Here is an 8,512-nt window from a genome sequence, read left to right as displayed (position 1 = left end):
CTCAAGTAAACAGGTTGCCAGCCTGTGAAGGATCGCGTGGTACGACAGTCATGTCAGCTGGACATATGGCTTTAAACTGCAGGTTAATCACTAGGGAGCCTCATGTCAGTTCTCCATTTTTTCTGCTATGGAATCTGTTTTTGTTTTTATAGTTTACTGAATTTTGTATTTCTGTTCATGGGATGCTGGATGAGATTAGAGTTGCAAATTCTTAAGAAGGGATAGAAGAGAAAACAAGCAACGTACTTATTTTACTTCGTAAAGAAAACTAGAGTCCTGAAGTCAAGTTTCCTTTCATTTTCTGAACTTCCAGTGTTACAGTGAATGAACATATGAAGTGACTGGAATGTGGTTAATTTGCACATTATACTACTCTATTTAGATGATAGCTGGTAGAAGGGCTAAAAAGCTATATGTTTAAATATTGAGAAAAAAAGAACAATGAGAATCAACAGCCTTAGAACAGAATATAAAAGGCTGCTGCTGCCAGGCCTCATGCTGATTCTGTATATTATAAAGAAAACACAATAATAATAATAATAATAATAATAATAATAATAATAATAAAGGATAAGCAACTGAACTGTGGATTCCGGCTTCATATTTTAGTTCTACCTAACTCTTGGTAACTTTACAATGAAAGATTCAGAAATTGCAGCCAATTACCATAATATGTGGTGGTTTGGTGGGAGCATGTTCTACATCAGACAGTTAAAAGGTTTTATTGCTATTAGGAGCTTGTTAATGCCCTTGATAATGTCTCTAGTTGCTTTGTAATGTCTCTTGTTGAAGTATAGAATTCTTTTATCTTCTTATTACATTATGCAGAAACTTGAATTGAAACGATATTTGCAGGAACATTTAAAGTAGTGCATCAATCAGTTTCAAAGAAGAGAAAAATGTTCTCAGAATAGCTTATAAAAGGATAACTGTCAGTTTTATTTTGGAGGAACAAAGAAACCAACGTAAAAAGCACTTTATTGTAAAAGCACAGTGTGCAATTCAATAAATATTCCATATAAATATAAAGGAAAAGAAAGTTCATAATTATCTGATGACTTGAAGGTAATTTAAGTAATACTTTCAGAATATAGCGAGCAGTGAAGCACCTTCTTTCCAGTGTATTCCTTCTCCCATATCAAGCCCTCAGTAGGAGATAACTTAAATCATCTCTTTGATGATATGAATCAATAAGGTATGGTTATAATTTAACATTACTTCCAGGACTGTAAAACTCACAAACCACATCACTGCATTAGAAAAACAGTGGCCGTGCCATCCGTCACCTTTTTCCCCCTTCCTTTTTCCCCCTTCCTTTTTCCCCCTTCCTTTTTCCCCCTTCCTTCCTTCCTTCCTTCCTTTCCTCCCCAAACATGATTTCTTGTTATTTGTTTTCCCTCTAGCCTTTCTTACCTGCTTTAGCACAGTTATTTGAGTATTTATACATTTGGATTCCAAACCTTCTATACGACTTGGGTATAAAAGACTTTCACGTGTTGTTATTATCCAGGAAAACAGTTGCAAATAGGATGCTCCCTGAACCAGTATCTTGCTAGACCACACAAAATATGGTATGTTTCAAATCCTGTCTCATTCTTGTAAGGCAGAAGCAGCACACCCTCTACTGTATTTTCTGGAAAAAAAAAAAAAAAAAAAGCAAATAAAAACAAATAAGAAGAGAAAATGTTGATGATTTCTTATACAGAAAGGTAAATAAAAAGCACAGCAAACACTTTCCAGAGAAATTTGACTGTGTTTTGTCCTCTGAACCTACAGATCTTTCAGAATCCAGTGTGCATCCCTGGAGTTCAACAGAACAGGTTTCTAGTGTAATAATGCAATGTTGATTTCTGAAGGGTTTAGTAAGACAAATAAGTAATTGACTGTAAATACACTGATTAATTTTTTTAGTAACTGAATTCTATAGACATGTGATTTGTAGCTTATTATTATTATTATTCTGGAAGGGTGCACACCTTAAACATGCATTATTAAACTATTTTTCATTGCTAAACCTTTGACAGAAGCATTTGTTTTTATTTAATTATCATTATCACCTTCTTCATGCCCCATTCTCAGCTTCAAACTATGGACATTTTTAAACACGCAGGTGTTTCTAAAAATTACATGTTATTAACAAAACATGGATTTTAAGTGCTTACAATAGCAGCTCCAGTACAACTTGGTCCATCAGCTGTACATTCATGGTTTGTTTAAGCTGCAATTGCATTTCCACAGTATGTTTTTCTGTAAGGGACATCCCTTCTGAGCTGATTTCCATATCTGTGGGCACGCTGCAGGGCTGGAGGCAGCAGTGCCAGCTTTCCCTGGCCCATCCTGCCTCCTGCCCTTTCCCTGGCCCTCCTTGGCTGACACAGCACCCTGAAAAAAGCTTATTTGGCAACACCTTCAATGACTTCTGGGAAGGAGCCTTCATGAGTAAGTGGCAGCGAGCAAGTTGGCAGGCCTACTTGTCAGTGTACTCTGCCTGGGAAGGAAAGGTTGTTGCCATGGCAACTGCAGATGCTATGGCCCATACTTTATGGGCGAGGCTTGGGCGTTGCATGCAGGCCCCTTTGCCCTGTGCTGTGCCACATGCTGTGCTCAGCATCTGTGCCTGCCCGCTGTGCTGTTGGAAGTGTTACATGCCACAGGTGTGGAAACGGTATGGTTTAGACAAGAAACCTGTGACCGGTAAGGAGTTATACAAACATAGGGCTGCATAACATTGTTACTAGCTGAACTGGAATGCCTCTTACGATATGTGGAGCTTCAAACAACTTGGAAAACAAGAAAGGAGGAGGGAATTTGGTGAAGTGATGGGTAGAAGGAAACAGCATGGCTCAGGTGCCAATCCTGTGGAGCCGCAGAGAACCTCAATGCTGAGGGTTGTTTCTTGTTTTACTGGGATGTAACAACAAAAACGTTAAGTGTGTGGGAGCAGCTGCAGCACCCAACCAAGAAATAGTGAAATGGGAGTCGGCTGCCCAGCATACTGACTGTTAAAGAGAATACGGGGGGGGGGGGGGGGGGGGGGTTAGGAAGGGAAAGGGACAAACTGAGGAGCCTGGTCCTGCTTGTGCCAGCTGCTGACAGTTCTCCTGCAGGTGTTACTTGGCCTCAGCTACAAACCCTCCAGCACAGGTGCTGAGCATTGCACCACCGTGACAGAACTGGGCTTTCTAAATTACAGCAGAGAAGTGATGTCTTAGCAGAGAATTGAGTGGGAAGTGACAGATCTTGCTGTAAAGGAAGTGGAAAGCATATAAGAGTTAAAATAGATTTTTCTCTGAAATGCCCATGTAACTTCAATAGCTCCACAGGAGTTTTAGGATTACAAATGACAGCAAAATTTGTGCCATTCTGCATAATTGTATTCCCTACAAAGAAAGTTTCCTACATCTTTCAGCAAGGATGGTACTTTCCTTAGAAGGAAAATAATTTCCAAATGACATCTTTTATGCTGAGGATTAAAAAGGTCTAACAAGGAGTTCTAAAAAATAATGAAGCGTTTACATTGAATTCTTTAGTTTTACAGGTTGAATAATGGCATGAAAATAAGAGAAAATTTTAATTGGTGGAGGGAAGGTGAAACATGTTGGTTCTCGACTTGTCACTACATTCATCCTCTCTCGTCGCTCCTGCCGTTTTCGGTGGCAATGTGCAGAGCTATATTTGTCTTCATTGGGGTTTAGTTCAGTTAAAATCAATCCAGTTTTATCATTGCTAACATATGATTTCAGCCTTGCTTAAGGTGGGTCTGTGACAGCCAAGAACACATCAGAATATCTTGGCTTGGTGTTGGTTCAATTTCTCCTAATTTTATTAATTTAAATTTAGTCATAGGCAACACACTCGTGAAATGCTCTCTCTTTTTGCCCTATTGCAGCCCAGACTCAGCAATCTCTTGGTAGTCATAGCTGGTGAGCACCAGCCTTCTGTGTTGAGCATACAATTCTGCCTGCCATCTATGGACATTTCTAATTACTTTGGAGGAGCTCCATTTTGTGGCTCATGCATAATTAGTTAGTTATTTACATTTTATTTTAGCATCTTTTCTAGCTGGTACACTAATGAAATCCCGTCATGACATCAGACCTTTCCTGTTGAAGTGGGTTTTTCCTTTGGGGATCAACTACCCTTTTAAATTAATGAGCCGCTTTACAGAAACTGCTTCATAATCTTATGAACAGTGTCTGCAAGGAAATCTATAAATTGCTTGACTCTTTTCCTAGGGTCTGATCCAAAATCTATTGAAATTAAAGGAAAAAAATATGTTTGTATTACATACTTTGGGTCACCTCTTGCATGGGTTTTTTTGATTTCACATATTTACAATAACTTAGTAAGGAAAGAGGGCCCTTAAACCTTCACTCTCATGAGCAGAAGTCCATGTAGGAAGGAAGGGATGGACACGGGAAAATTGATGCACACTGGAGACCCAAGGTGTAGTAGATGGACTGTAGGTATGAATTAGTAACATCCTATTAATACCAAACTTGTTTGTTATTTGAAGACTGAGGAAAATATAGGAAACAAATTGTGCAGATTAGCTTCCTGTAGATCTGAGCTTTTTTTAGTCAATATTTTGATAAAAATTAAGAAATGGTGAACCCTAACTTTTTATTAGAGACTGTGTGATACCGTTAGTAAAACTTTAAGCAACATCTCTCTCTGCTCACATCCAACACATCCTGGATTTTTTTTAAATGTAATTGAACCATAGGAAAAAAAAAAAAAAAAAAGGAGAGAGAGAGAAAGAAAAGGTGTTGCTTAGCAACAGCCTCATTCAAATGATCTGAAATTGGTATACTTGCTGGAATTTGGGAGACATCTCAGAGAGCTTGCCAGGTACACAGGCTAAGAAAGAAGCGAGTGTCCAAAATGGAGAAGCTGGAGAAGTAAAACTCTGCTGTGGTCAGTTTAAATAAGTGTACTTGATCCAACTTTGTTAGAAATTCTGTTGTAGGTGTGTGTTAAGCGCATTTGGGCTTCCTTTCAGTAATGGAAGAATGGTTTTGTGGCAGGTAAGTGTTGATAGTTTCTTTGTAATGTTTGTAAATGTATTTATTTCCCGTCAATTTTAGATATGCTTCTCTCACTTCACTGTAGTTTGCTTGATGAACACACCTGTCCTGACCACAGAGCTTCCCTTGCTGGTGTGGAAGGAGCAGCAGGGTGACAAATTTGCAGCACTGTCTGTTTCCTTGCCTGAACTCCCCTTTCTGACTGCAATTCAGCGCAAATGAAGAGCAAAATCTCAAAGCCTGACTTTGTGTCTGCCTGGGTGAAATAGTATGTGATAAGGAGTAGAGGAGAGGAGGGTTTGGCACTGATTTCTCTGAAAGAAAATTCTGTGTGTGCCATTTTCTTCTTTTCCTAGGAGAGGTCAGCCTTTTGCTGCAGGCCTGTGCAAACATTCTTGCTGCTGGCTAGGCACCCACAAGACACAGCAGGGGACTATCCTGTGGGATTCTGGATGCGAGCTCCAGTCCTAGATGTCTTTGTTTTCCATGCAATGCCATCAGTGCTTTGTGCACTGCCAATTTGATCAGCTCCCCTTTGGGCTGCTGTGTAGCTGTTGTTTTGTGACTGGGCTTTTTTCTTTTTTCATTTTTTCTTGCATTTTGAAGTTCCCCCTCTCACCCTCCCCCTATCCCCCCCACTGTCTTTCCATGGTCCATGAAGAAGGAGAGAGAAGTGACTCAGTAGTTCCTCTCTATGTACTCTTGATTTGCCATTCAGCATTCAGGAAGGGATTTCCAGTCTTCAGTGACTTTAGGTCAGGAAGGATGAGAAGAGCATCTGGGATGGCACTCCTGAGTTCAGGAGTTCAGGAAAGGCATCCGTGGTGGTATGTGTTATCCTGGTGTCATAGGCTAATTAAATATCTTCTCTTTTCCTCGGTATTTTAAAGAGTACTTTAAAATCCCAGTAAATCGTATTCGTAAGCCTGCTTGTTCCCCTGCTTGGAATTCAGTGGCTGAATTCCCGTGTGCAGCAAGAACCAGAGCACATTGCCTCTTTGTGGCAGCATAGCCTTAAGTATAAACACAAGGTACAAGGGAGAAACTGCAGGAATCTGAAATATCGTCTCTATTTTGAATTGGACCATTGCCTTATTCTTGCCAGATTCGTTGATTTTTGGAAACGTCTGCTTTTCCCAACTAATGCACACAGCTCCAAGTAAGAAAACAGGCAGGTGAAAAATGAATAATTTTTTCCCTTGCATGTCACACAGGAAGGAGTTATGAGAGAGAAAAGGTGACCATAGCTTCCAGACAATTAGAATGAAACTAGTTAAAATTCTGCACCTCACACTCTCGTAGGGGGAGAATTGCATTCCTATGTGGTTTAACTTGCCAATTCACTTGTAGAATCAATTATAAAATGCAAATATTTATGAATCACTGTATATGTTGTAATCTTATTTTCAAAACAAACATTGCTTTGTACTGAGGCTCTTAAATGTTGTGACTCAAGAGATTTTGTATCATTTATCCCATTTCAAGTAATAAATTGCAGGGAATAAATGCTGCTGTTCTGATAGAAGGGCTGTGTAGTGACTATTGGGAAGATGTCCCCATTCAACAAATTTTTTAAAAATCACAGTAGAGTTAAAATAGTTTTTTGTTGTTGTTATTTAGTCACATCATAACAAAGTAGATGGCAATATTCATATTGAATTTGGCTTGTGAGCCTTGGACTGCACATATCTCTCTGCCTTGAAAGGCAGGAGCCTTCCTGCAGATTGCTGCTTGTGCTGCTTTTCCCCTTCAGCTGAGTGTGGATGGTGAGAAGGGAGAGAAGCAAGGCAGTTTGATGAGAGAGCTCAAGACAGAAATAACTAAGAAGGTATGGAGGATGGGAAGAAGATGGAGGGGATAATGGAGGTTTAGTTTTTCATGGTGAGTGCCCAGAACACGAACATGCCCTGCTAGGAACGGGTAGGAAATTCTATGCATCCCAGCTGTTTGCAGAAAAGGATGAATGTATCGTCAGGAGCAATGTGAGATGTACAGGGAAAATCCCCTCCTGATCTGCAGGCATGATATAGGAGTTGGTTTTCCCCCTGAGTCCTTCTATCCAATGAGTCCTTGATTGGGGACTTGCTGGCGCCCTGTGCATTGCCCCACAGACCCTTGGGCTGTACCAGTGCCTGGTTAATAACAATTAGCAATGGTGTAGCTACAGAGGAGGGACTGGGAGAGCTCCTGCAGAGATGGTGACTAGGATTTGTGTTTTCAGCCAAAGGCCAGCTAGGTAATTCTGAGCAGAGGAGTGTCCTCATTCTAGGTTGCATTGGAAAACCTTATGAGGAAAATCAGCTGGACTGATTTTGAGAGCAAGCACCTTGTGATCTGCTCTGTTGGGAACTGACAGGAAATAAAGCTGCTGCCATAAAGTTATGCGATTAATATCACTTTGCAAGATGGATTCTGGTGCCTTACCTTGATTATATTTCTCCCTACAAGAGAAAATAGCAAGCTTTTTTTTAAAGGGCAGCCTGGCTGCAGGAAGCGGCTCTGTTTCTGCGGCAACTTATAATGTGGCTGTATACAAATACTAATGTCTTGTGTGAAGCCCAAGTATTTCAGGAGCTGGGTTAGGTACAAAGATTAAGACCAGGCCTGATAGGCAGGTACAATGTCCTTTATCAAACTACAGCACAATAATAAGGGAGAGTAAATCAAAGTGTGTGGAATAACTGGATTCTTTCATTGTGGAAAATACATTACACATTAATCATCAACTTCTGTTTGCTGGATAGACATAAACATGACAGGGATGGTTATTTTCTTCCAAATTATGTGATTTTATAAAGATAATTCATCCCTGTGCAGAAAGCCACTGAAGTAGGTGTTGGCCTCTTGTACAGGGCACTCACAGTATGCAGTTCTGAGCTGAAGATTATTTTGCACTTATTAATTTGTCTGAATTTATAATTAAGCTCATCACATGGAGTTTGAATAAATCACGGTGTAAAGGTATTATTAGAATGTAGTTATATAATATGCATGTGTCTCCAATATTAATCTACTTTATATATCTGTATATTAGGTCTATAGCTGCATGACACTGTGTTTATTAAGACCAAGCGTTTATATATTCTGGTAATGGCAGATCTTTCCTTAACTGCTTGCGAGCCTGGGGGTATGCAACATCCATTTGTCATTGTACGCTGATGAAATACTGATAAAAATGAAAATGCTGCTAAGCAATGTGGACCTGCAGTAATGTGAGAAGCTACAATTTCAGGGGCCTGTATGCTTCTGTATCTCACATACTGACTTATTCCTTTGCTTATTTTCCAAAAGTTCTTCTATGAAATAGCAAAGGACATGTAGTCTCTGTTTGCACAATAAGGTAGAGATAACCCAAAAAGCAAAATTGCTGAAATGTTCTGTATTTAAGAGAGAAGAAAATAATCTGAAAAAAATGTACTTGGATAATTTGTCTGCTCTGCTTGTACTCTGTACTTTGTAACATTCTTAACAAATGCTGTTTACTT

At 39.6% G+C, this 8,512-nt stretch overlaps 1 long non-coding RNA gene across 1 annotated transcript in view; it reads left to right on the top strand.

Annotated features, from left to right (window-relative positions):
- The first annotated feature begins 2,607 nt into the window (after positions 1-2,607).
- LOC146543706 (uncharacterized) overlaps positions 2,608-8,512 on the top strand; it is a 147,406-nt gene continuing 141,501 nt past the window's right edge. The window contains exon 1 of the long non-coding RNA XR_014885222.1: positions 2,608-2,694. This is a non-coding gene — a long non-coding RNA (uncharacterized LOC146543706). The remainder of the gene's footprint in view (positions 2,695-8,512) is intronic.

The sequence above is a fragment of the Meleagris gallopavo genome, chromosome 10 (genome assembly GCF_905368555.1).
Source record: "Meleagris gallopavo chromosome 10, MGAL_WU_HG_1.1, whole genome shotgun sequence".
In the NCBI taxonomy this organism is placed as follows: domain Eukaryota; kingdom Metazoa; phylum Chordata; class Aves; order Galliformes; family Phasianidae; genus Meleagris; species Meleagris gallopavo.
Note: the sequence above shows the minus strand (reverse complement) of the source record. Positions and strands in the feature narration are given on the sequence as shown.